Source organism: Peromyscus maniculatus, chromosome 18, assembly GCF_049852395.1.
Source record: "Peromyscus maniculatus bairdii isolate BWxNUB_F1_BW_parent chromosome 18, HU_Pman_BW_mat_3.1, whole genome shotgun sequence".
NCBI classification, from domain to species: Eukaryota; Metazoa; Chordata; class Mammalia; order Rodentia; family Cricetidae; genus Peromyscus; species Peromyscus maniculatus.
In genome coordinates, this window is record NC_134869.1 from 29,340,009 (window position 1) to 29,366,109 (window position 26,101).

The 26,101-nt window shown below is 36.2% G+C and overlaps 1 long non-coding RNA gene and 1 other non-coding gene across 3 annotated transcripts in view; both read left to right on the forward strand.

The window, feature by feature from the left end:
- Window positions 1-385: 385 nt before the first annotated feature.
- On the forward strand, window positions 386-554 carry LOC121823826 (U1 spliceosomal RNA). The gene has a single exon (XR_006065475.1). It is a non-coding gene; the product is annotated as a U1 spliceosomal RNA (small nuclear RNA).
- A 1,910-nt stretch (window positions 555-2,464) lies between these two features.
- Window positions 2,465-26,101, forward strand: part of LOC121823739 (uncharacterized) — a 71,022-nt gene continuing 47,385 nt past the window's right edge. For both annotated transcript variants that reach the window (XR_006065290.2, XR_006065291.2), the window contains exons 1-2: window positions 2,465-2,573; window positions 6,734-6,961. This is a non-coding gene — a long non-coding RNA (uncharacterized LOC121823739). The remainder of the gene's footprint in view (window positions 2,574-6,733; window positions 6,962-26,101) is intronic.

Below are 26,101 nucleotides of genomic sequence, written 5' to 3' on the forward strand. Positions count from 1 at the left end.
TTATCACTTGAAGTACTTCCTCACTTCGCCACAAGGCACTCATATTATCAATGTCACACTGAAACAGTGGGGAGAGCGGTGCTTTCCATCCATTCTCTTTTGATCAGCAACATGTGTGTATGTCATTTATTTGCAATTAGCTCCCTTCCCTCCTCCATTAGTTCTCAGCAACAGATGGTATCCTGAAAGTGTGACTTTTTGCTATTGGCACGTCCTCCATTTCCTTATGATGACCAGATGTCTCTCGTGGGTTTCAGTTCTCTTGGGTCTGGATTTTTTTTTCTCTCTTATGTATACGCACTAGGTTGAGAGGTCAAAGCCACAAAATTAGCAAGACAATTGTCCTGATGGCAGAGGTGGGGGAAAAACACCTTTATTAAAAAATACACCTAGCTGGCCAGAGGAGATACCATGATCACCAAGGTGGTTTTCTCAGGGCGAGCCTTATCCATTGAACTCCAGATGTGCTGTGCTGACCCCTATGATGTCCCCAAATGCAGAAAACTCAACTGCCTAATTTGTGTCAGTGGGGACTGAGTTTGTGTTTTTTTCTGAAAAATAAAAATAAAAATAAAGAAACAAATAAGTAAAATTTTAAAAGTACATGTAGAGACAGTATAGAGATGGCTCATATTTTTGTGGCACTATAAACAGCTCATATATTTTGTCAAATAAAGATGTAAATAGAAGAAGACTAAATGGACAATCGACTTTTACATAAAGCATTTTGAAGTTTCAGATATGACTTACCTAATATGAACAAAAATAAGGAAAGAGACTGGGAAGCTACTCAAGTGTATGCAAAAGTCTTTCCATGACAAAAGTTTCAAAAGACATTTCAAAAGGCACATTTTGCAGAAAAATATTAACCTTCTCTCCCTAGTGCTCATTTGCATTAATTCAAAGTTATGGTTCCGTGGTGCTAATTAAGAGAGTTTTCATATGGAAATTTCAAAGGCAGTGCTTGGCCCTACATTGGACACTGCCTTCTCCGAGTTGTTCAAGGTTTTTGTTTGATTATGGCTTTATTTGATGCAAATTCGATGGCAAACTGTGCTGGATTAAAAAAAAAAGAGTAAGTTTGAAATACCGTTCGTGAAAGGAGAGCAACGGTAAACGCTTCACACACTCCTGCGGATGGCAGCTTAGACAAAGTCATCATGCTGTAAGGGAAGAAAAAATGCTCAAAGTGTCCAGGGGAAGCAAGGGGAATCTGTGAGTGCATATGAACCAGTTCGTGTTAGCAAGGAGAATGAAGAATGGCTTGAGGTTAATGATCCTGAAATCAGAACAACTGCCACGCCAGCTGGGTGGCATTCAATAGCCACCGCCCTCAGACTATGAGTTAGTCTGGGGACTGTGGGAATGACTCAGTTGTTGAGAGCACTTGGTGCTCTTGTGGGGGACACAAACTCATTACTCAGAACCCACATCCAGAAGTTTACAATTGCCTGCAACTCCAGCTAGACACCAGGAAGCCCTTTTCTCAACACGTTGGGCACTTTTCCTCACATGTACACAGGTACATACAGAGAGCTAAAAATAAAAATAGTATGAGTTAGACTTTAGGTAAGAATGAACCTACAGAATTAAAATTAGAGTAGACTTGTGTTAAATAAAATAAGTGTTTGGTTAAACTCAAAGTAGTGGTTGAATGAATGCTCTTAGTCACTTTAATTAAAAGAGAAAAACATTGGTATATTCTTTTACCTTTGGTTTAATATTGATGACTGAAAACCATTAAGAATTACATGGGAAAAGTCTGAGTTAATCCAGTTTATATGTTGAAAATAATTAGCAAATACTCAAGCATCTTTTATTACTAACAGAAAGAAAAATATACATTTAAAGTGTTTAGATTAGAAGCATGAGTGTAAAAAGAGTTAGACTGCCCATCAATTCTGAGGACCTGAATTTGATAAACTGAATCCACATGTTTAAGGAGAGAACAACCTCCACAAGCCATTCTATGACCCCCATTTGTACACACACACACACACACACACACACACACACACACACACACACGCGCGCGCAAACTATATATATATAATTTGCCATCAAATTGCATCAAATAAAGCCGTAATCAAACAAAAACCTTGAATAACTTGAAGAAGGCAGTGTCCAATCTAGGGCCCAGCATTCCCTTTGAAATTTCCATATATGTCTGCTTCAAATAATTTACAATCAAGTGTGTGTGTGTGTGTGTGTGTGTGTGTGTGTGTGTGTGTGTGTGTGTGTTTCATAGGGGTTAGACATTGTTGTGAGATACTAATCCTCGGAAGACATAAACAAACTCACTCACTTGACAGGGAACTAATGACAGACCACAGTACAACTTGGCGAGCCAATGGGTCTTATTAGGGCTACATACAGATAATGAAATGACTTAAAGACCGCTGACCTTTATTGCTAACTGTAGTGGGTAGCCATTCCAGCTTTGATCTGGAAGTTCCAACCCTCACTGAGGCTCCAGTAACTGTCATGCCTATAAGGCAGGGCCAAGAGAGGGCCCTGAAGTCCCAAGATCCAGATGTGCCACCTCTCTTGGTTCCTGGACCCTGGACCTGCAGGTAAACCGAGCAGAGTTCTCCAGAGAACACTGCTGGACTGTGCTACGTCTTCCCCAGACCCTGCAACCTACCTATCCCTTCATTTGTAAGTTACACCACTAAATAAACCTCCCTTTTAACTACGTGGAATGGCCTTAATAATTTCACCAATAGCTAACGCTGACCCAAGCATAGGTGACAGCTCCCCAAAACCAGAAACCCGGGAGCAGACTGAGCAACCTGCAGGCACTGCAATTGGTTGGAGAGTGGTGTCACTTCCGGGTAGTTCTGCTTGTCTGAGCGTCTTCTAGGCAGCTCAGCTTGTCTGAGAATCGTTCCAAAGTCCTTATAGCTTAAATATGCTTGGGGAGGGGAAATCCGAGACAACCTGATCAGCTACAGGAGCTTCATAAGTTTAATGAGCACCCATGATGGATGGATTGGTTCACCTTTGCTTAGAACTCTGCTGTTTCACCCCCCTGGAAAGGTCCTGTTTCTTCACAAGCTTCCCTCAAAGAATGAAGGTGTTAATCTGTTACATAACAGGCATGGGGTTAATGGGACATATTCAGGAAATTACTGTAATTTCACCATAAAAACCAGAGTAAAATTTAGTAAGTCAGAGTGGAAACATTTCTACAGTTAAAATATTTTAACTTAAAAAAAAAAGAGTCAACTATTTAACTTAATGAGTCATTTGATATAGTCATTCACAATTTCATTTCTTTGATTTTTAAATTATGCTGAAGTATATATATAACACAAAAACTACCACTTTAACCATTAAGTTAACCCATACAATTATGTAAACACCATAGGCAGCCACCAAGGCTTTCTCCATTTTTTTTTAAAATTAATTAATCCAAACTATTTCCTTGGTTAGCCATCATTTTCAATGTTTTTCTCCTCCATTCTGTTAAACCATAATTGAACTTACAAACTTATTTCTCTGTGGCATTTGATGAATTTGTACTTACCTAACATAAGTACATACAAGCCTAAAATAGCTCTCTTTTTGTGACTGGCATATTTCACTAAGGAGAATGTCTTCAAAGTTCCTTTATGTTGTAGGATGGGTCAGGATTTACTTCCACCTCACAACCACATACTATTCCATTATTTGTATATCACCCCTTGTTTGTCCACCCATCTGTTGATGGATGCTTAGGTTGTCTTTTGGCTATTGTGACTAGGGATGCTATGAAAAATCACTCACTGTACAAATACCTGTATGAGTCTCTACTTTGATTTCTTTTGTATAGTTGCCACAGAAGGCATACTTATAATATATCCCCTAAACTAAATGGATAGTTGCAAAGGAAAAGGCATTGTTAGGTGAGTCTGAAGTGTGTTAAGACTTACTGTCAAGGTGTTTGTTGTTAGAGTTTGGCTAGACAGAACCTGTAATGAAAACCCTGGTGCAATTTAAGTTGTGAGTACCAAAACAAAAGACCAACTTCCTAGCTCATTGCAGAATCACTGTACATAATAAAGTGATTTTAGAGAACATAATATGCCAACAATAAAGGCAGAATAAAAGACCGTGTAGTCAATCCCCAAGGGACCAACAGCCATCCAGTTACACCATGTTCTTGTAGGAAGATAAATACACAAACAAAGGAAATGATGTCTGCTTCAAATAATTTACAATCAAATGGTAACAAATGCTCAATAGCCAGAAACTGTTCAGATAAAACATGAAACCAATATAATGCCATATGGCTAATGTTCTTTACTGTGCAGATGGCTTGTAGAAACTTAATGAACATAGTTTGCATATTTACCATACACACGTAAGTTAGGAACTTTAAAATGAGACAATAGGAGAGAGGAAGCTAGGCAATCAGATGCATTAAATGGGTGCAGAAAAATATGCTATCACAAAAGAAAAAAGCAGATGTTAACAGGGAGGAGAATAACATACTGAAATAAAAGCATCCTGTTCTGAAATTATGACAAATGCTTTACTCTGACTCGAAGTTGAGAACACACAGGAAATTATTATGTGTGTGAGAAAAATCAAGATTAATGTGAAATTAATCAATTTTGATTATTAAATTAATAAATTGCTAGCATATAGTATGGTAAGAGTTGCTTTAAGGCAGTGCAGATTTGATTTAATAACATTACCTATATTTCAAACACATGACAGGAAGTATTTTGTCTTAAGGATAATGGTCTTCTTTTGATTAATTAATTAATTGCCTTGAAAAATAACATATTTTAAGTTAAATTGAAAAGGGAATGCAACAGTCCTTGGTGAAGATCATAGGTAGTACTCTTGTGTTTCATAAGTTAAATAGACTTATAAGCATCCTATTTCAGGTTTGCTATTAAAAGTGCATTTTTAGGACTACGGTTTTCGGTTCATTGAAATAATATGGTACATTCCATCTGCTCAATGTGGACCAAAATTTAAAATCATATTCATTAAGTATTCAAGCATCCATTTTGACATTTGTGTGGCTGACAAATGCCTCTAAAGTATGTTTTATTGCTCTTGCAAATGAGAAAATTAAAATCAAATCATTAACTATAACAATGTTCATAAAACTGTGTTTAAACTCTCTTAATTTTGAAGAAAATCTTGTTAAATAAGTATACTTTCTTGATTTTAAATGTATAAGTATACCCAGTTATTGAAATGAAAATTTAAATCATAAAATTAAATGTAATAAAAGAAGTATATTAAATGTGACCTCCACCTGCCTAACTGCTGCTACTGTTAGCCATACAAATATTTTGAAAAATTTTGAATTCATGGAAAATTTAATGTGCCTGAAATTGTATAGGGATATAATTCTGAATTGTAGTATTTTATTGTGTAACGTGGGTCTCACCAAGATGAGCTTAGTCATCTTCATAGTCTGACTTAAATAACCCCTGTTTCACAGTGTTATAGGTAATGCTGGATTGGACATGTGGAATGATCATATTAGATCACGTATCTTTTGTATGGTTTCTCACTTTATCTGTAAGAGGTTCAAAGGAATTTCTGCACCAAATGTTAGATACTTCTTAACATGGAGAGTTCAGAACTACCATATACTACCATACATGATGATGGTAGAGGATGACGCTCTCATTTCTATGCTCACAGTTCACTCTTAGTATGTTCATTGGAGCTGCAGTAACTTTCCTAATGCATGTACATGAGCTTTCTGTCTATCATTGTATCCTTAGTAATTTCTTGAGTGTTTTAGAGTTTCATTGTGGATATCTTCCATTTCTTTAGCTAAATCTCTTCCTAGATATTTTCACCTAGCTATTGTGTCCAGGATTCCTTTATTTAATCAACAAGGACATTATTAAAGTATTAAAATACTGTCTGAATGTGCTTATTTTGTATCCTGCCACTTGTGTATATTCATTTGCTAAGCTCTAACATGTTAATGATTTGCTAGCAATATCCTGTGTATGGAAGGATGTCATCTTCAAACACAAAAGTCTAATCTATGTGTGTAGTTTATTCCTTTCTCTTACTAGGCCTTCCTATAGTGGATTAATAATAAAAGCAAAATATGTTTAATTCCATTCTGGCCCTCATCTAGGACAAATATTTGTTTTCTTCCATTCTGCTTGATGTTGGCTGTGGCTTTTTTCAAAATATACAAAGCTTTTAGTATTTTGAAACATTTCCCTTCTATTTTATAATGAAGAATTTTTATAAGCTTATAAATCTTTTTCTACATCCATTAAGATGATAATGTAAGATTTTGCAGTGTGTCTGTTCAAGTCCCATGTCTCATTTACTGATTTGATTATGTTGAGCCATCCTTGCATCCCTGAGATGATGCCACTTCATGGTACTGAGTAGTATTTGATATGCTGTTACATTAAATTTTCTGTCATTTATTGGTAAAAATATTTGCATCTATGCTCACTTAGGATAATGAGTCTACAAGTATTTTTGATTTTGTGCTATCAGCATACCATAGACCTCACGAACAGATTTTAAGCATTATAAGCTTTGCAACATTTTGAAACACTTTAAGGCATGGTAGTATTAGATTTCCTCTGATGCTTTCTATATCTAAGCAGTAAATCTATCGTGTCCTACAATTCTTTCATATAGGAAACTTTTAATTTACTGCTTAAATCAATTTGTTAGACTTTGCGTATTTTCTTGATTCCACTTTGGTATGTTGGATAAGTTAGAAAAATGCATTAATTTCTTACAGGTTTTCAAGTATTTGATCTCCACTAGTGGGAGCACACTGACTCTGGACTGGCAGCTGGGGAACTTTCATAGGACCAAACTAGGTCCTCTGAATGAGGATGACAGTTGTGTGGCTTGGACAGTCTGTGGCTCCACTGGCATTGGTACCAGGATTTATCCCTAGTGCAACAACTGGCTTTTTGGAACCCATTCCCTAAGGAGGGACAACTTGCTAAGCCTCCATACAGGGGTAAGTGGTCCTGACTCAACTTGATTTACCAGACTTTGTTGACTCCTCATGGGAGGCCTTACCCTCTCTGAGGAGTAGATGAAGGATAGGGTGGAGGGAAGGTAGGGGGTGAATGGGAGGAGAGGAGGAAGGAGGGGTAACTGTGGTTGGTATGTAAAATGAAAAAATCTTTTAAATAAAAAAGAAGATAATGAGATAAAGAAAAATGCCTTAATTTTTTTTTCAGATTTTTAAGTATTTTCCAGTTTATTATTATTTCTGATTACTGTAAGAGTTTGTAAATTTTATTACTGATTCCAATTTTTTGTTTTCATTTTACTTATTTATAATTTAATTATTTTACTATTGTTTCTTGTAGATGTAACCAACCGTCTTATTAAATAAGAAACACAGAGCCAATGTAAAAGAGAAAGCCGAGAGGTCAGAGCTCAGAGCTAAAATCTCACCCTTCTGCCTGCGGTGGTCCTAGTGCTCCGAAAGAGAGCTACTTCCTGTGTGTATGTCTTTTCATAGTCTTTTTGTTCTGCCTTCTCATTGGTTGTAAACCCAAACCCGTGACTGCCTCATCACTGTCTGTATGTGCAGCCCTCTAGGTCTTAAAGGCATATGTCTCCAATGCTGGCTGTATCCCTGAACACACAGAGATCTATGAGATTAAAGGCGTGTGCCGCCGCCGCCGCCGCCGCCGCCGCCGCCGCCGCTGCCGCCACCACCACCATCACCACCACACTCTTTCTATGGCTCTAATAGCTCTGACCCCCGGGCAACTTTATTTATTAACATACAATTAAAATCACATTTGAGTACAAATAGAATACCACCACAGTTTCTTTTACTAATTTTTGCATTGATTTGTTCTTTTTTAGTTTTTATTTTTTTATCTCCAGAGGTATATTATCAGGTTTCTTATTTAAGATTTTCTACTTTTATATACTTTTATTTTTACTTTGTTTTTTATTGACAGTATTGCTACATTTCCCAGGAGTTTACATATTAAATTGTCTTCTAATTTGTTTTAGTGAATTTTTAGTTTCTATTCATTTCTTTAGATGACTAACAGACATTTAGGAACATATTCTTAAATACCTATTTGTATAATTTTCATTCTTTTTATTATATTATATTTATATATTAAATTATATATATATATATATATATATATATATATATATATATATATCATACTGATATTAGAGGATATATATCTTTCCTTAAAATGGACATTTGATTTATGACCTAACATATGCTTTATATGCTAATGAGAATGTGTACTCTGGTGTTACTGAAAGAAATGTTCTGCACATTTCTGTTAGCTCATTCTACAGTATAGCATTCTCTACTATATGGTTCGATTCAGACATTATTTTGTGCTTTTATCTAATGATCTATCTTTTAAGGATAATGAGCAAAATGATTCACCAAATGCCACATCATGGTGTATCTTTCCTTTATCTCATAATATTTGTCTCATAAGTGTAGGCTGTTTCATACTGTATACATAAATAGTTTCAATTGTTTAGCTATCCTGCTCAAGTGACATGGTTATCACAAAGTGTTAAACAATCTCATATGCATTTTCACTTAAGACTTGCTGTGGCTGATATTCATATCTTCTCCCTTTGAGTAGTAGATATTTTCCCAACCAAAAACATCAATCTATTTGTGTCTCTTCAAGTAAAGGCAGTATCCAGTAGGGAGCATATAGTTTGGTTTATATTGATTTTTGTTCCATTTTTCAAGTCTATTCTTTAACTAGAGAGTTTCATCCACTTATATCCAAAGTTGTTACTGATAGACTTGAAGGTCTTCCTGTTATTTTCTAAAATCTTTTCTGCTTGTTTGTATAGTTCTGTAGCTCTGTTACGGTGATGATAAAACCTCACATTTTGTTTCTTGCTTTTCTCATGTGGTTTTCATTTATCATGGTCTCCTATTCCTTGTTCTCCCTCTCTGTTCTTGATCCGGCTGGGATCTCCCGCTCCCACAGGCGATCTTTCCCTCGACCCTTGCCCTTCATTACTCCCACTCATGTCCAGGTAGTTCATGTAGATCTCAGCCATTTCTCCGTCATTGGGCGATCCTCATGTCTTTCTTGGGGTCCTGTTTTCCAGGTAGCCTCCCTGGTGATGTGAGTAGCTGTCCAGTTATCCTTGTTCCACCTCTAGTATCCTCCTATGAGTGAGTGCATACCATATTTGTCTTTCTTAGTCTGGGTTACCTCACTCAGGATGATTTTTTCTAGATCTATCGATTTTCCTGCAAACCCCATGATGTCATTGTTTTTCTCTGCTGAGTAGTATTCCATTGTGTATATGTGCCATAATTTATTTATCCATTCTTCAGTGGAAGGGCATCTAGGTTCTTTCCAGGTTTTGGCTATTACAAACAAATACCCCCACAATAGTCGGCTGGCAATGGTCGAGAGACAGTCAGAACTGACCTGCTTTGGTGATGGGATGGCCAAACACCCTAATAGTCATGCCAGAAACCCCATCCAAGGACTGAGGAATCTGGATGCAGAGATCCACGGCTAGGCCCCGGGTGGAGCTCCGGGAGTCTAATTAGCGAGAAAGAGAAGGGTTTATATGAGTGAGAATTGTTGAAACCAAGGTTGGATAAAGCACAGGGACAAATAGCCAAATGAATGGAAACACATGAACTATGAACCAAAGGCTGAGGGGCCCCAAACTGGATCAGGCCCTATGAATAGATCTCTGAAGTAATCGAAGGCCACCTGGCCAAATATCCTAATTGTCATGCTAGAAACTCCATCCAATGACTGAGGGAACCGGATGCAGAGATCCACTACCAGGCCCCAGGTGGAGCTCCAGGAGTCCAATTGGTGAGAAAAAGGAGGGTTTGTATGAGCGAGAATTGTTGAGACCAAGGTTGGAAAAAGCACAGGGACAAATATACAAACAAAAGGAAACACATGAACTATGAACCAATAGCTGAGGAGCCCCCAACTGGATCAGGCCCTCTGGATAAATAAGACAGTTGATTAGCTTGATCTGCTTGGGAGGCATCCAGACAGTGGGACCGGGTGCTGTCCTCAGTGCATGAACTGGCAGTTCGGGACCTGGGGCTTATACAGGGACACTTGGCTCAGCCTGGGAGGAGGGGACTGGACCTGCCTGGACTGAATCTACCAGGTTGAACTCAATCCTTGGGGGAGTCTTTGCCCTGGAGGAGATGGGAATGGGGGGTGGGCTGGGGGGAAGGCAGGGGTGGGGGATGGGTGGGAGAGGGGAGAACAAGGGAATCCGTGGCTGATATGTAAAATTAAATTTAATAAATAAATTTAAAAATGAATAATAATAATAATAATAATAAAGTGTAACATCATAAAAAACCCTCAAAATTTTTATTTACTTGTTTTTCTGGAGAAAATATAGTATAAAGTCTGCTTTATTATAGAAGAGCAGCTGTTTTTTCATTTGTTTGTTTGGTTAGCAAGGGGATTTTGTTTGTTTTCATTATTTTATGTATAATATATTCTTAATTCCTTTGATTTCTGTATAAATATTCTTAGTCTGTTATTTAAGATTTGTGATACAGAAGAAGATTGAGGCAGCAAATAGGAGATTCCATGCAAATCTCATTAAATGGAAGGTGCAAAATAGTATTATCATTTTTAATTTGAAAATTAGTTATTTTGCAAAATATGGTGTTCACGCTAGTGCAATGAGCTTGAAATTTTCACACAAACCAGTAAACCTTCTGAACATAATTTTAGTTGTTCTAAGAAAATTGAGACTGTTAAGTAGGTATCAACTGCTGAAATCAGAGACTGTCAGGGCTCGCAATAAATTTTGAAAGTGTATAGGGTGAGAAGATGGCTCAGAGACTAAGAGCTCTTGCTTCTCTTTCAGAGAAGAGGCGTTGTGTTCGCAGCACTCACATTGGGAGGTAACCCTGCCTGTAACTCCAGCTTAGAAGATCCTATTCACTCTGTCCTCTGTGTGCACCTGCATCCATGAGCACACACACATTCACATAAATAAAAAAAAAATCAAATAAACCTTAAAAATTTTTATTGTATAAAGTACATGTTTTAATGCAATTTATATTGGGCTGTTATTTGTTATTTCTGGCAAAATGTACTTAGATATTTAGATGCAAAATTAAGTTTGGGCTCAAAGGTTTCATAATCTTCCCTTTTCAATTATAGATCTTAAATTATAATGGAAATTAATATAATGCATCAAATATCTTCAAGATCTATTTTAGGCCATGGAATTTCTCCTTTGTTTATAAGAATTTTAACTTTACTTTTGATAGTTTTTGTCTGAATTAGGTCCATTAAAATGCTGGCATGTGGAATATCAAAGCTTTTCCTTTTTATAGTTGCTAAAACTTTATAAATATTTTTAGAAGTGAATTTCACTAATCCACCTGAGCAAATATTTAAGACTATCATAATCCTGGCCAGCTGAAGGGTGTAAATTCCTGTCAGTATCTCACTCGCAGTTTTGCTGATTGATTTATTCTTTCTCACATTCATGCAATTATGCTAATTTGCATTTGAATTTGGAATCCATCTGATAAGAGAATATGTGATATTTGTCCATAACTTATGGTTTTCTTAATTATCTATTAATTATTCATTGTAATAATTTAGTGTCAACATCTCTCTTTTTTATGCTGAGATTATTTAAGATTAATTTCTTCACAGCATAATTATTAGTTTGGGGTCCCTTTATCCATAGTGCAACAGACTTTTAATTTATTTGTTTAAATATATTTTCAATTTCTAATTATTCCACTTATAATTTAACAATACACTGTTTCACTGTGTTTGCTTTTCTTCCATTTAGTGTTCCTTTTTTATTAAAATAATTGCAAATTAGTATTGTTAATATATCCAGTCCTGTGACTGTTCCTCCAAATCTATCCTTATCAAAAATATTACTGAATAAAGGACATAAATATTTCAATATATTTATATTTCCAAGCTTCTGTTTGCCCACTTCCAATTCAGCAAATGTATGTACTTGAAGACAGCAAGCTACGTGCTCTGTATGTATGTCAAATTTTAGTACTCTTCTATAGATATCTTTTTTTAAGAATATCATACAAGTACCAAGAAATTTACTTTATACACTCAAAACTTTTAAAGTTTATTTGATTTTTACTTCTGCAATGTGTGTGTGCACATGGGTGCAGGTACACAAGGAGGATAGAGGGAATAGGAATAGAAGCAAGAGTTACAGGCAGTGTGACCCTCCCAACATGAGTGCTGAGAACCCAATCCCTCTCCTCTGGAAGAGCAGCAAGTCCTCTTAGCTACTAAGCCTTCTCTCCATCCCATATACTCTCAAAAGAGACTGAGGGCATTAAATGTCTTCGGTTTCTGTAATCTATAAATGTTTAGCATGCTCAGTACTCTTAAAACAGCTAAAACTACATTCAGAAGGTTTGCTAATTCATGTGAAATAGCAATACATGTTAGTATGAACATCATACTTATTTGCATTCTTCAATTTAATTAATTACAAATGCAATCTTCTATCTCCTGCTTCTGTGTCATGCAGTGTCACATATCATAAATAACAGAATAAATATTCCCCAAATCAATATGACTCGGACAGTAAATTTGTCATTAAAATAAACACAACATTTATTTCTGCACTCTCCTAATACTGTTTATAATTATTTTCATATATATATATATATATATATATATATATATATATATATATATAAAACAGAAATAATAATGAAATCTGTGTCTTTCTTAGTACCAGACTAAGTATTTGCAATTTACAAAAACAAAGCATCAAATTGAATTCTAAAATGTGGCAATCAGTTTGTGTCCAACACACACACACACACACACACACACACACACACACACACACACACACAATGAACTTCAAGTTCATTGGGGGTTTGTGATATTCTGATCTGAGATCATCACTATGAAGTGTGTAGGCTGACAATATGGTTGGACATATTTAATACTGACATGATAATACTAACATTACAATTTGAAATTAGAAAAAAATAAAATTGCACATTTGAAAACATGTTCAATGCATGACCAAGATATGAAAACAACAATTTACTTAACTCAACCCAGAAAGTGTTCTCTGTTTTTTTTTTGTCTCTATTTGACATTGCGTTTTGGATATATAAGAATGAAAGTTACACCATCCTCATCAAAGACCTTTGGTCTCAGAATCAGAAACCATTTCTAGCCTTTTTGAATTGTTTCCAGGAAATCATTATGCATTGGTCTATTAGGTAATTGAAATATTACATTTATTTATTAATTTATTATATGAGGTGGACACATGTACATCTGCAAAAGTCAGAGAACAACTTTCAGGATCTGGTTCTGTCCTTCAACTATGAGAGGCCTGGGGATGGACCTCAGGACTTGAAGCTCCACAGCAAACTTCTTTACCCCCAGGCTCATTGCTAAAACCATGAAATAAACAATGCATTATCTCGGTGACTTAGAGTAAAAACATATATTTTCACTTGCTCCTTTTCCAGTCAGTCTTCTGGGTGAGAGGCTATACTTCCAGTTTTGTTCGAGTCTTACCACCCAACTTGAACCTTGGACATGGCTCTTCCTAAACACTGTTAGATATGCAAGAATAACGTAATTCATGATATGCTTCATAAGATCTTATCTTGAAAACTTTACATTATCATATCTGTCCTTCTCCATCTGTAAAGTATGTATGTTATATTGCTGTGGGATGTCTTTCTGTATGGTGTGAATATGTGTGGCTCTCGTTGGATAATCAATAAGGCTGCATTGGCCTATGGCAGGGCAGGGTGGAGCCAGGAGGGAAAAATCAAAAAGAGATAATGAGAGAAAAAGGGAGGAGTTGGGGAGAAGTAGCACGCTGCTGAAGGAGCAGCAAGATGTCAGCAGACCGGTAACACCACAGCCACTTGGCAACATACAGATTACTAGAAATGGGTTGAGTTAAGTTATAAGAGCTAGCTAGCAAGAAGCCTGACCCACTGGCCATATAGTTGGTAATTAATACAAGCCTCTGAGTGATTATTTTATAAGTGGCTGCGGACCAAGGGTAGGAGAAATTCTCCCCAAACATGGGGCCAGGCAGGACCAGAGAAATATCTGACCACATTACATAGCCAAATGCAAAATAAATAAGGCTTGAAATACACCCTGGCACATTAAGGATAGTTGTATATTCAAAATCAAATTAGTGTATTCATCAAGAAATCTATTAAGAAGAATAAATAATTAGAAATAGAGTGGTGGCATCTACTCCAGTATTTCATGAAGCAAGCCTAAGCTTCATCTTGTTGGAGTATAAACAGACTTGTGATTACAAGCTGCAATTTGCTTATAAAATTTGGCAATTGATTTGAGTGAGAGTCTGTCATGATATTTGGTGCCAATATGGACATTTCGTGCTATAAATTTTGATGACTTGCTATATCCTGAATGATATATTAATTAAAAAATGTATGTACTCACTCATAGGTGAATACTAGTTGTAAAACAGAGGATGACTAGACTGCTACTCACAACTCCAGGGCGGCTACCTAGAAAAGAGGACCCTAAGAAAGATACAGGGATCGCCCAACGACAAAGAAATGGATGAGATCTACATCCAAACTGGACGGGGGCGGGGTAATGAAGGGCAAGGGTCAAGGGAAAGAGAGCTTAGGGGAGCAGGAGATCCCAGCTAGATCAAGAAGAGAGAGGGAGAATAAGGAAAAAGAGACCATGATAAATGAAGACCCCATGGGAATAGGAAGAAGCGAAGTGCTAGAGAGGTCCCCAGAAATATAACTTCCACAATAGACTACTGGCAATGGTCAAGAGAAAGCTCAGACTAACCTACTCTGGTGATAGGATGGCCTACAATCCTAACTGTTGTGGTAGAACTCTCATCCAAAGACTGAGGGAAGCAGATGCAAAGATCCACGGCCAGGCCCCAGGTGGAGCTCCGGTAGTGCAATGGGCAAGAAAGAGGAGGGATTGTATGAGCCAGAATTGTTGAGACCATGATTGGAAAAAGTACAGGGACAAATAGCCAAACTAGTAGAAACACATGAAGTATGAACCAATAACTGAGGAGCCACCAACTGGATCAGGCCCTCTGGATAAGTGAGACAGTTGATTAGCTTGAACTGTTTGGGAGGTCCCCAGGCAGTGGGACCAGGACCTGTCCTTAGCACATGAGCTGGCTGTTTGGAACCTGGGGCCTAGGCAGGGAAACTTTGCTCAGCCTGTGTGAAGGGAGGAGGGGACTGGACCTGCCTTGACTGAATCTACCGGGCTGAGCTGAATCCCCAGGGGAGTCCTTGCCCTGAAGGAGATGGGAATGGAGGGTGGGCTGGGGGAAGGGCAGGGGAGTGGGGACCGGGAGGAGGGAGGACAGGGGAATCCGTGGCTGATATGTAAAATTAAATTAAATTATAAAAAAGAAATGAATGAGATATGCTGTGGCTTGTTACATGAACATCATATGAATTAATGACTTAAATACTGTTGATGCTTTGATTTTTTTTAAATGATAATTGATCAGGTCTCTTTAAGAAAGATATGAAATCAATTTTCAAGTTCTTATGCACAAAAATCCCTAACTTCTAAGTCTATTGACAACTCAAAAAACTTGAACAACTCTGTCAACTTAAAAAAGACTGCTGGTGCTTAGAGGGGGGGTCGAAGCTGATCAGGAAAGAAGAAAAATTAGGTATTAAAGTCTTTAAACAATGATACCTCCTATGTTGTCTAGTGATTTATTTTAATCATCAAAAACTTTCATATTATTTAATATTCCCTGAATATTAAAAAAGTTCAGTATATCAAATATTACATTTCCCCTTTATATTGAAAATAGATTGTTGAATGCAACATATACTGATTACGGTTCCCCCTACCCCAACTCCTCCCAATTACTCCCCACTCACCACACACCTAAAGACACAGTGACATATATATTCACACAGAGAGAAATCCCATAAAAACATAAAACAGGAAACCATAGTACATATACAAAGACCTATAAAGTAAAATTAATTAATTATTAATAAATTAATTAATTAAAAGAAAAGAACCCTGACATACCATTATGATACAAATAACCTCCAAAATTGTCATTGAGTTCATTTTCTGTTGGACATCTACTGCTGGACATAGGACCTGGCCTTCTGAGTGGTATGCATACCCAGTGAGACCTCATTGGAGAAAAATGATTTTTCATTTGTGAGATGTTGTCAGTTGGAAATAGCTTCTGAGTTAGAGGTGTGGGACTGTGTCTACTTACTCTCTCAGTGGTGGGACTCCAACTGGCCCAGATCTGTGAAGGCCCTGTGCATGCTGCCCCAATCTCTCAAATAGGTGTGTCCATCTTGCTGTGTTTAGAAGGCCTTAATTACATAGTGTTCCCCATCTCCTTTGGTTTTTACAACCTTTCTCCCTCCTCTTCCCAGTGCTCATTGAGCACTGAAGGGAGGGATTTGATGGATCCATCTCATTTAGGACTGGGTATTCTAGGGTCTCTCATTCTCTGCAAATTGCCCAGCTGTAGGTCTCTGTATTTATTTTCATTTATTGGTGGAGGAAGTTTCTCTGATGATGGGTGAGCAAGACACCTATCTAAGAGTTTAGCAGAATGTTGTTAGGGGTCAATTCATTGCTATGTACCTTTAGACGACCAACAGAATTTGGTTTTGGGCTAGTTCCCTGATCTACCTGGTCTCAGGTTCTTAGCCACCTCAGTAGTGCCAGGGATGGGGGCCTTAAATCTAGCATATATTGATTGGTTAGTACCACAAGCTTTGTGGCACTGTTTCACTAGCATGTTTTGAAGGTGGGTCCCCATTGTAAGTAGAAGAGTTTGTAGCTGGGTTGGTGTTTACCTTTATTGATAGCATGCAGAACTACCCTCCAGTACCGTGAATTCTAGTCAGTAGTGCTTAAGGCTCTACCTAGGCACCAGCTTGGACTTCTCTATGTTCACTGAGTTGTGTAGGTGGTGTATTCAGCAATAAGTCCTTAGCATCAGTTTAAAAAGAACAACCAATAACCTTGGAAATAGCCTGGGTTGTTAGGAAATTCCAGTGGGGCATCATTGGCAAAAAAATTGGCCAGATGTAACCCATTCTAGAACTGGAGGTTTCATTTAGTGATAAGGGAGATGTCCAGTTGGGGCTCTTGTCTTCCCCCATTATTTGACAATTCTATTCAGATCATCTCCATAAATGTATATATTTTAGGAAGTTTCTATTGTATTGAATTGCCATAAAGCACCTCAAATGACCCTTAATTTTATCTGTCCTTCCTAGGTGGTCTTTATTTTCCTCCTCATCCTTCACCCTCTTTGTTGATCATCCCCTTCTGATCACCCCCGCCCCACCAAATCCATCCTTAGATTCCATATCCTCTAGAGGGTGATCCAACCCTCCCAGCTAGTCCCTTATCTATACCTAACCATGGCTCTATGGATTGTGCCCTGCTTATCAAAAATTAAAAGCCAACATTCACACATATAAGCCAATGCATATCATGTTTGTCATATTGAGCCTGTGTTACATCACTCATAATTTTTTTTCCTAGCTTCATCTCCCTGCGAATTTCGTGATATCATTATTTAAATAACTGAGTAATATTCCATTGTGTAAATGTTACACATTTTCTTTATCCATTCTTACATTGACATAAACCTAGTTTGCTTCCAATTTCAGGTTATTATGAATGGAGCAGTAATGAGCATAGTGAAAATTGCCTCTGAAGTAGGATGTAAAGCCCAAGAGTGGTATAGCAGGGTCCTGAGACAGAACTATTCCCTGCTTCCTGAAGAACCACTACAATGATTTTCATATCACTCCCACTAGCATTGAATGAGTGTTCCCTGCACTCCTCATCCTAGCCAGCATCGGCTGGCACTTGCTCTGTTGTTCTTGGTCATTCTGAGGGCTGTAAGATGAAATGTCCAAGTAGTTTTTAATTTCATTTCCCTGATGACTGTGACTGCTGAAAATTTCTTTATGTGATTCTCAGCCACCCGTGTTTCATCTTTTGAGAATACAGTCGAGAGCTGCATCTCATTTATAATTGAATTACTTGTATTTTTTTTAACAAAAGCATAATTTCTTTATCGAATCTTTGAGAATTTTATATCATGAACCCCAATTCCACTCATCTCCCAATCCATCCATATCTTCTCCTCCCCCATGCAATGATCTCCAAAATGAAAATAATAATAGTAATAATAATAATAATTAATAATAATAATAATCAGGGCGGTTTTGAGATATCCAAGAGGAGTTCTGATGAGGATCCAGTGGTGATGATGTGCTGGAAACCAGAGGCCTTGAACCAGACCAGTGACTCATTGCCATGAACATTTGCAAATAAAGCTAATTGGACAAAAGGGAAAACTATGTGACACACTTTGGCTCCCAAAGCCACCAGGACAAATGGAGAGGTGTTGGAGAGGCTGGAAAGATGGAGGAGTGAAGAAGTTTTGTTGTTTTGTTTTGTTTCTGTTCTTTTGTTTTTTTCCCTTTGGTTTATTTGCATTCTTAATGTCCTGTTTATTTGGTTTTATTTTTGTTCTTTATATATTTTAGATATTAACCTTCCTTTGGATGTGTATTTGGTAAACATCTTTTGCCATTATGTAGACTGTCATTTTGTTCAAATGAAGATGTCTTTTGCCCTACAGCTGTTGAGTTTCCTTAGGTCCACTGTATTCGTTGTTAATCTAAGTGTGTGCTACAGAACAAGGCACTATCAGTGTCCTGCTCAGAAAATCTCTTTCTGTGTCAATGAGTTTGGGATGATTCATCACTTTCTTTTCTATCAGGTTCAGTGTATCTGGCTTTATGGTAGGGTCTTTGGTTCCTGTGGAATTGAGTTTTGTGCAGGGTAATAATTATGGATCTATTGGCATTCTACCATGTAGAGACATCCAGTTTGACCAGCACTATTTGGTGAAGATGCTGCCTATATTTTCTGCTTCTTTATCAAAAAATTAGTTTTCCTTAAGTGCGTGGACATATGTTGGGGTCTTTAATTCAGTTCCTATTTTCAACATCTCTTTTCACACCAATACCATGCAGTTTTCATTACCTTAGCTCTGGAGTTCAATTTGAGGTTGGGGATGATAATATCTCTATCAGTTCTTTTATTATTCACATTTGTTTTAGCAATCCTGGTTTTATTTGTTTGTTTGTTTGTTTGTTTTATGTATGTTTCCATATGAAGCTTATAATTGTCCTTTCAAGATCTGTGAATTATTTTGGATTTTGTTGGAGTTGTATTAAATCTGTAGATTGCTTTTTGTAGCATGGCCATTTTTACTATTAATGAGAGATATTTCGATCTTTTGAGATCTTCTTCAATTTCTTATTCAATTTTAGTGACTTACAATTTTTACCATGCAAGTCTTTCACTTGCATGGTTAGAGTTAGAGGAAGATATTTTTATATTGCCAAGGCTATAGTTAAAGGGGTTGTTTCCCTGATTTCTTTTGAAGTCTGTTTTTCTTTTCTATATAGGAGGGTTATTGGGTTTTGTCTATTAATTTTGTACCCAGCTACTTTGCTGAAAGTGTTTATCACCGGTAGGAGTTTCCAGTTGTTTTTAGGGTCACTTATTCATACTATCATATGTAGGAGTTTCCGGATGGAATTTTTAGGGTCACTTATTCATACTATCGTATCATCTGCAGACAAAGACACCTCGATGTTGTCCCTCCCTGTATGTATTTCCTTGAAATCATAAGTTGTGTTATTGCTTTAGTTATGATTTCAATTACTATACTGAATAGGTATTGAGAGAATGCAAACCTTTCCTTTTTCCTGATTTAGTGGAATTGCTTTTCTTCTCTCCTTTTAAGTTAGTATTGGCTGTTAGCTTGCTGTAAAGTGCCTTTATTATGTTAAAGCATGCCCCTTGTATCCTCCCCAAGACTTTTATCATGAATGAGTGTTGGATTTGTCATAGGTTTTTTTTCGGCATCTAATGAGGTGATCGTTTGATTTTGTCAGTCAGTCTGATTATATGGTGGATTACATTTATCAAGTTTCATATATTGAACCATCCCTGCATCTCTTGTATGAAACCTACCTGATCATAGTGGGTAATATTTTTAAGATGTTCTTGTATTTGGTTTGCAATATTTCTATTGGAAACTTTTATAGCTATGTTCATAAAGAAAAAACATAAAACTTTCAATATATTTAATATTATAATTTTACATCATATTTAAAATATTTTCTCTGGGGTATTGTAGAAGAAAACTTATTGGAAAATTAAAAATATTACATTTTTTTAAAAAGTTGTACATTTTATAAATATATGCATCTGTTAAAGATCAACGAGGTATATTTAAGATTTGAACATTTCATTATTTGTATCTCATTATCTTTAGAAACACAAACTTTTTCTAAATAATTAGGTTTACTTGTATTTTTTAATGTAAGCAAAATATGTCAAGCCGAAATATACCACTTTGACATAGTATTACTATAATCAAATTGAAAACTACAGATGTATTCCCTGTTGGATGTACCAATAGGAGGTGCCTCAATTTGCCCCAGTGTAGGATAAAAGAATCAGAATGAATAAAGAATTCTAAAGAGAGAAAGAGAGGAAGAATGTGATTCTACTTGGTAAGGCTTTCCCTTGAATTGCCTAATTGTTATATTCATTTTTTTTTCAATTCTGCTTTCATTTCATTTTGAGTCCTCTTAGAAATTTCTAATTTTTTTTTAATTCAATCTTCAAATTCTGGATTGTCTTTGTGATTTCAATCAGCCATGTATTTGTCTCTCGTGCACATACTCCTTTAAATTCTTTCTTTCATAGTTCCTTGAGCTATGTATGTCTTCTTTAAACTTCTTGAATGTATTCCAACCCTCTAGAACAAATCAGGGAACTAAATTAAACTGCACCACCACACATTTACTCTACTTTTATTTGTAACAAGGAGTGGCCAGGATGAAGGGATACCATTTGTTTAGTGGTCCCCAAATCTTCATAACTGCTTCCATCTTTAGAAGCCCTGTGCTTCAACAGGTATTCTACATGTATACTAAGACAGAGGAGGAAACAAATGTTCCACTTTCTCTGGTATTATTTCACAACTGCAAAATTCAAAAGCCTGGGTACAAGAGCAACACCCTTGGATAGTCTGGGCAGAATTCAATTTTTTTTTTCAAATTTGAACTCTCTCTGTACACGATTACTTTAACTAAAACATAAAGCCACTCACCTAGAAGCAGATATTCACATTGTTATCTTTAAGGGAAGTATGTCACAAGACTTATGCCAAATAACTATAGAAATTATTTTGAATTCTGTTACTATATAGTTGGGCTTTATTTTTTTCTAAAAACACACAATCCAACTCTGATACCATTAAACCAGCTAACTCAATTTTTACAAAACTTTCAGGACATAAAGCCAAGTTTAGACTGTTCTATCGGCAGATAAATGTCTGAGATACTCTCATGGTCCTTGGAGAGCCACTAGAGAAAAGTCTCGCCAAGCAGGAAGAAACCTTAAGGAGTCACTGAAGTGTACTGTCAGAGGATTCTAGGTAAACAAGAAAAACAAAGTTTTGTAGTATAACTGTGGAGAGTCTGTGGGTGGGCATAATGAAGTTGGCTCCTTCTGAGCTTCCACTACAAATATACTGCCATTTGTTTCTCTTGAGAGGACTCTGAAAATTGCCTGATGACATTAAAATGGTGGGGGGGGGGGGGCAGATTGAAAGCAGAAGAGGCATAGGAGACCAAACTGATATAAAGAGTAAAACACATTATGTTCCTATCTACATACCCAGCAATTACTTATTGAAAACGAATTCCACCCAGAAATAGGGTATATGATATCATATTCAAAGGCTTAATATTATGAAGCAAAAAAAGGTTATATTTGTCCTAGGAACCAAGAATATAAATTAATGTATCTCTAAAGTCGTACAATCACCCAGTATATAACATATAATGGCTGCTTTGACAATGCATACTGGAGTCAAAAAGCTCAAATAGCCAAGTGAAGCAAACAACATTCTTCTTTGGACTCTGTCATTTATAATTCATATTTCCATGACCATAGACAGATAATTCTTTGTGTTTGGTGTGATTTTTTTTTTGCTAATAAGTTGATGTTCAGGGTCATTTTGAAATTTTCTAATGACTGTAAAATTCTGATTCCAAACATATCGAAAAACATATTTTTGAGTTCTTACTCCATAGAGCACAGTAGCCAACTTTGAACTGTGTATTTTCAAGGACTAATCATAGCTTGGTTTCCTTGGCATATTGCAACAAAGAAAGTCATGTTTAATGCTCAAACCATATACAAAACTAAAAAAAAGGCTCTTGAAAGTCATATTCCTTCTTATCTGAAGTATACATTTTCTTTCTCTTCATGTACCCATAGCTGAGTGCAGATCCCAGGGAAACTTCATAAGGGAAAAAAAAAAAAAGAAACTCATGTGTCTTTTTTTGGGAGGGGGTGTGCAGGGGAGGCAGGAGGTTTGAGACAAGGTTTCTCTGTGTAGCTCTGGCTGTCCTGGAAATAAATAACTTTATAGACCAGGCTGGCCTTGAACTCACGGAGATCCATCTGCCTCTGCCTCCTGTTTGCGGGGATTAAAGGCATGCACCACCACCATCCTGCTCTCTTTTGTTAATATTTCCATTGATGAATTTAAAAATGTTGATAAACCAGTGACAATAGAACAAGCTAGAGGTCAAATGTTTGTTTCTAATCAATTGCACCTTTTCATCGTCTTGCAAATCTGAAGGACAGTAATCCTGGACATAATACAAGTTAGGCGTTCTATACTAACAAATATTGCAACTTGTTTTTCACAGAAATAGATGAAACTAAGACTATACTTTTTATTTTGATAATTTTTACTTTCTATTTATAATTTATTGTATCTTATATTTTTATTTTGATAATTATGTGGTAGGTTATTATTATTAAGAGAATGCCCTTGCCCTTAAGAATTTATAGCATACAGTTAAAGTAAAAGACACAATATTTCCAACTTACTCTGAAATGATTTAGAAAACCTATAATATTCACATGCACTCATACAAAGTAATGCAAACATATGTTGGGGAAAATATAGATAATTGATGAATTGGATTAAGTGTTATACTAGATTGTCTTATAATTATATTTCAATTAAGTTAAAATGCATGTAAAATATTAATTTTCTTTCTAGCATCATTCATAATAGGTGAGAAAGAAAGCAACTGGCATTGTTGGATGACAGAGAGTGAGACAGAGACAGAGACAGAGACAGAGAGAGAGGGGAGCAATTTTCTAGCCTTTTCAAATGGAATTCTTGACATTTCTGACACTATGGATGAGAATGGAATACTTTCAACTAGTTACAGTAAATTGTGTACAAAAGGATGAATGATGCATGATGCCAATTATATTTGGAAGATTAAACTCCTAGAATCAGATATTAGAATGGTGGTTCCATTTGACAGGTAACTAGGGAATATTAGGCTCCTAATATCAAGTGGGTCAAAACATGTCACCCTGACACTTTGGTTATTTTATGAATTAAAGATATTTGAAAACTAAGTAACATGGCATCATTCTAATTTTTGAGTATGTGACAGGGTCTGTCCTTTCATTAGAATAAGGATAATGACTTCGCTAACAGTAAAGCCCAAGGGAGGCCTGGACTTCCTAATGTTTGTTTTTTAAGCCTTCATGCAAAAGTTAGTTATTTTCTTACAACTTGCCACTTTTTGTGTACATCAGTATCTAAAGGATTGGTTTTGATTCATTGGTTCTTGAATTATTTGTTTGTTTTGTCTTTGTGTGGCATTGAAAAAAATAGACTAAATAAATATTAAAACTTTTTCCTGGTTAATCTGACTTAATGCTACTTTAAACTCTGGCAAAAACCAAAATGAAAGCCCATTGAAGGGGAGGTGGTAAAATCCAGTATTCTTCATCAAGGGTGTTAAGCAACCATGGTGAAAGGTGAAGAGTCCTTTAAATCTAATGTAGAGACCATAATCAGTAAACTTTAAATAATTACTGCAGTAACACAATTCTTAAGCAATTCATACATCTAAAAGTTAAAAAGCTAATTAAAATGTGTGTATAAAAGTGATACATAACTGCCAACATTGAGAGTATTTTGTCACTTAAGAACATAAAAAAACTAATTTACAATAAAAAGATAACAGAAAACAAAATAAATTTCACTCATGCTTTAAGAAATATATTGTGACCATTACCTGTCACATTTACATCCATAAAAATAACAAGTTCATATGATTCAATCTAATACAATAGCACTATGACATTTTTATATGTTAAAGTGTGATGTTTCCTAATATAATCTACTTTTCCATATGTTTGAATTGTTGATAAGCAAATACTAGATTAAATTTATGACAAAGCTTTTAAATAAAATCCCAAGTGTCTTTTGCCACACTTCAAATATTGCCCATTTGTGCTTATCCACATCATGGTCTCAGACTATAACATTCATCTCTGCATAGGCATAAATAACTTATTGACTCAAGTACAACTACACTCTGAGGCCATGTTTTTGTGGAAAATTGGTTGAAGTTGTGCTACATTCATTTGTGCTGTGAAACATTTGTTTAATGATGCAAAGATGCGCTACATTCTTTATGTTGCATTTGTTTAATTCTGTGAGGCTGTGTTACTTTGCCTGTCTAAAACACCTGATTGGCCTAATAAAGAGCTGAACAGCCAATAGTTAGTCAGGAGAGGGATAGGTAAGGCTCCCAGGCAGAGAGAATAAGTAGAAGGAGAAAAAGAGAAGAGGGAGAAGTGAGAAAAGAAGGAGAGGAGGATGCCAGGGCCAGCCCCCCAGTTACACAGCCAGACATGGAAAGAAAAGATATACAGAAATAGAGAAAGGTAAAAGCCCAGACAAAAGGTAGGTGGCATAATTTAAGCTAAAAAAAAAACTGACTAGAAATAAACCAAGCTAAGGCTGGGCATTTATAAGTAATAATAAGTCTCCACATGATTATTTGGGAGCTAAGTGGCAGGCCCCCAAGAGCAAAGAGTAAACACAACCAACTACACTAACTAGTAGTAGCACTTCTTTAGTTAATACAACATTATCTATAAAACAAATTCAACAAAGTCCCAGTGAATCATAACACAACTCATGAAAATGATATGAAATTGTACAATATGCATGTAAACATGTCTAAGTCGACATCATCAGACCCCCAACCCTTATTTGTTTTGAAAAGGGAAACTAACACTTACCAAACAATTTATAAACGACCTATGTTATCAAAGATGATATATTTTGCTCAAATTACTGTGTCTCCAGCAGCCTAGGCTTTACATTATCTATTAATTAAAGGCTGTAATTTCCATTAGGATAGTTTTTTTGATCCATGGAAGAAACTGTTCACAGAGTATCTCTAGCATATTTTAAGCTTTAATTCATAAAGTTAAGGTGTGTAACATTTCATTCATGCTGTATAACTGTCAAGTCATCCTAGGCATCAGAAAAAAGACAAGAGGTGGCCTTCCCACATAAATGGCTCTTAGAACAGAGTCTCTCCGATTCGCTAAGTGGCCATTTGGGGAAAACTATCAGATGCTCTTAACTACTCAAAAACTAAACCTATTATCTAAGTTCTGTTTTCCAATGCATCATACACAAAGATAAGGCACTACTTTTTCAATTAAATTAAAACCATAAAAACTTAAAAGGAAAAACAATCTGTAACCCCTGCACTTGAAGTCTTACTTGTTCTGGAGTAGATCAGATGTGCTAGCCAAAATAACAATATTGATGATATCTAATAATTGAGTGCCTACTCTCTCTGATTATAAGACTCACTACATGCTTTCTTTTTAATCCTTATAAAACCATTGAAGATATCGAATCAGCAGGAAGCCATAAAACTTGCTCAAGATTCTGTAGATTGAAATCTGAGCCGAACCACTTCAAAGCTACGACTAAGTATGTGATTCTTATAAAGACATAAAAATGGCAAAATTAGGTAATGAACTAAGATGTATTATTTTTTTATTTTTAATTATATGGATGTTTTATAGAAGAGACAGGGACACAAAGGATGATTTTGTCCAAATTATGGTGAACTAATTATGGATTCTAGAAGGTAGCAGAAAAACCTTTTAGATGAATA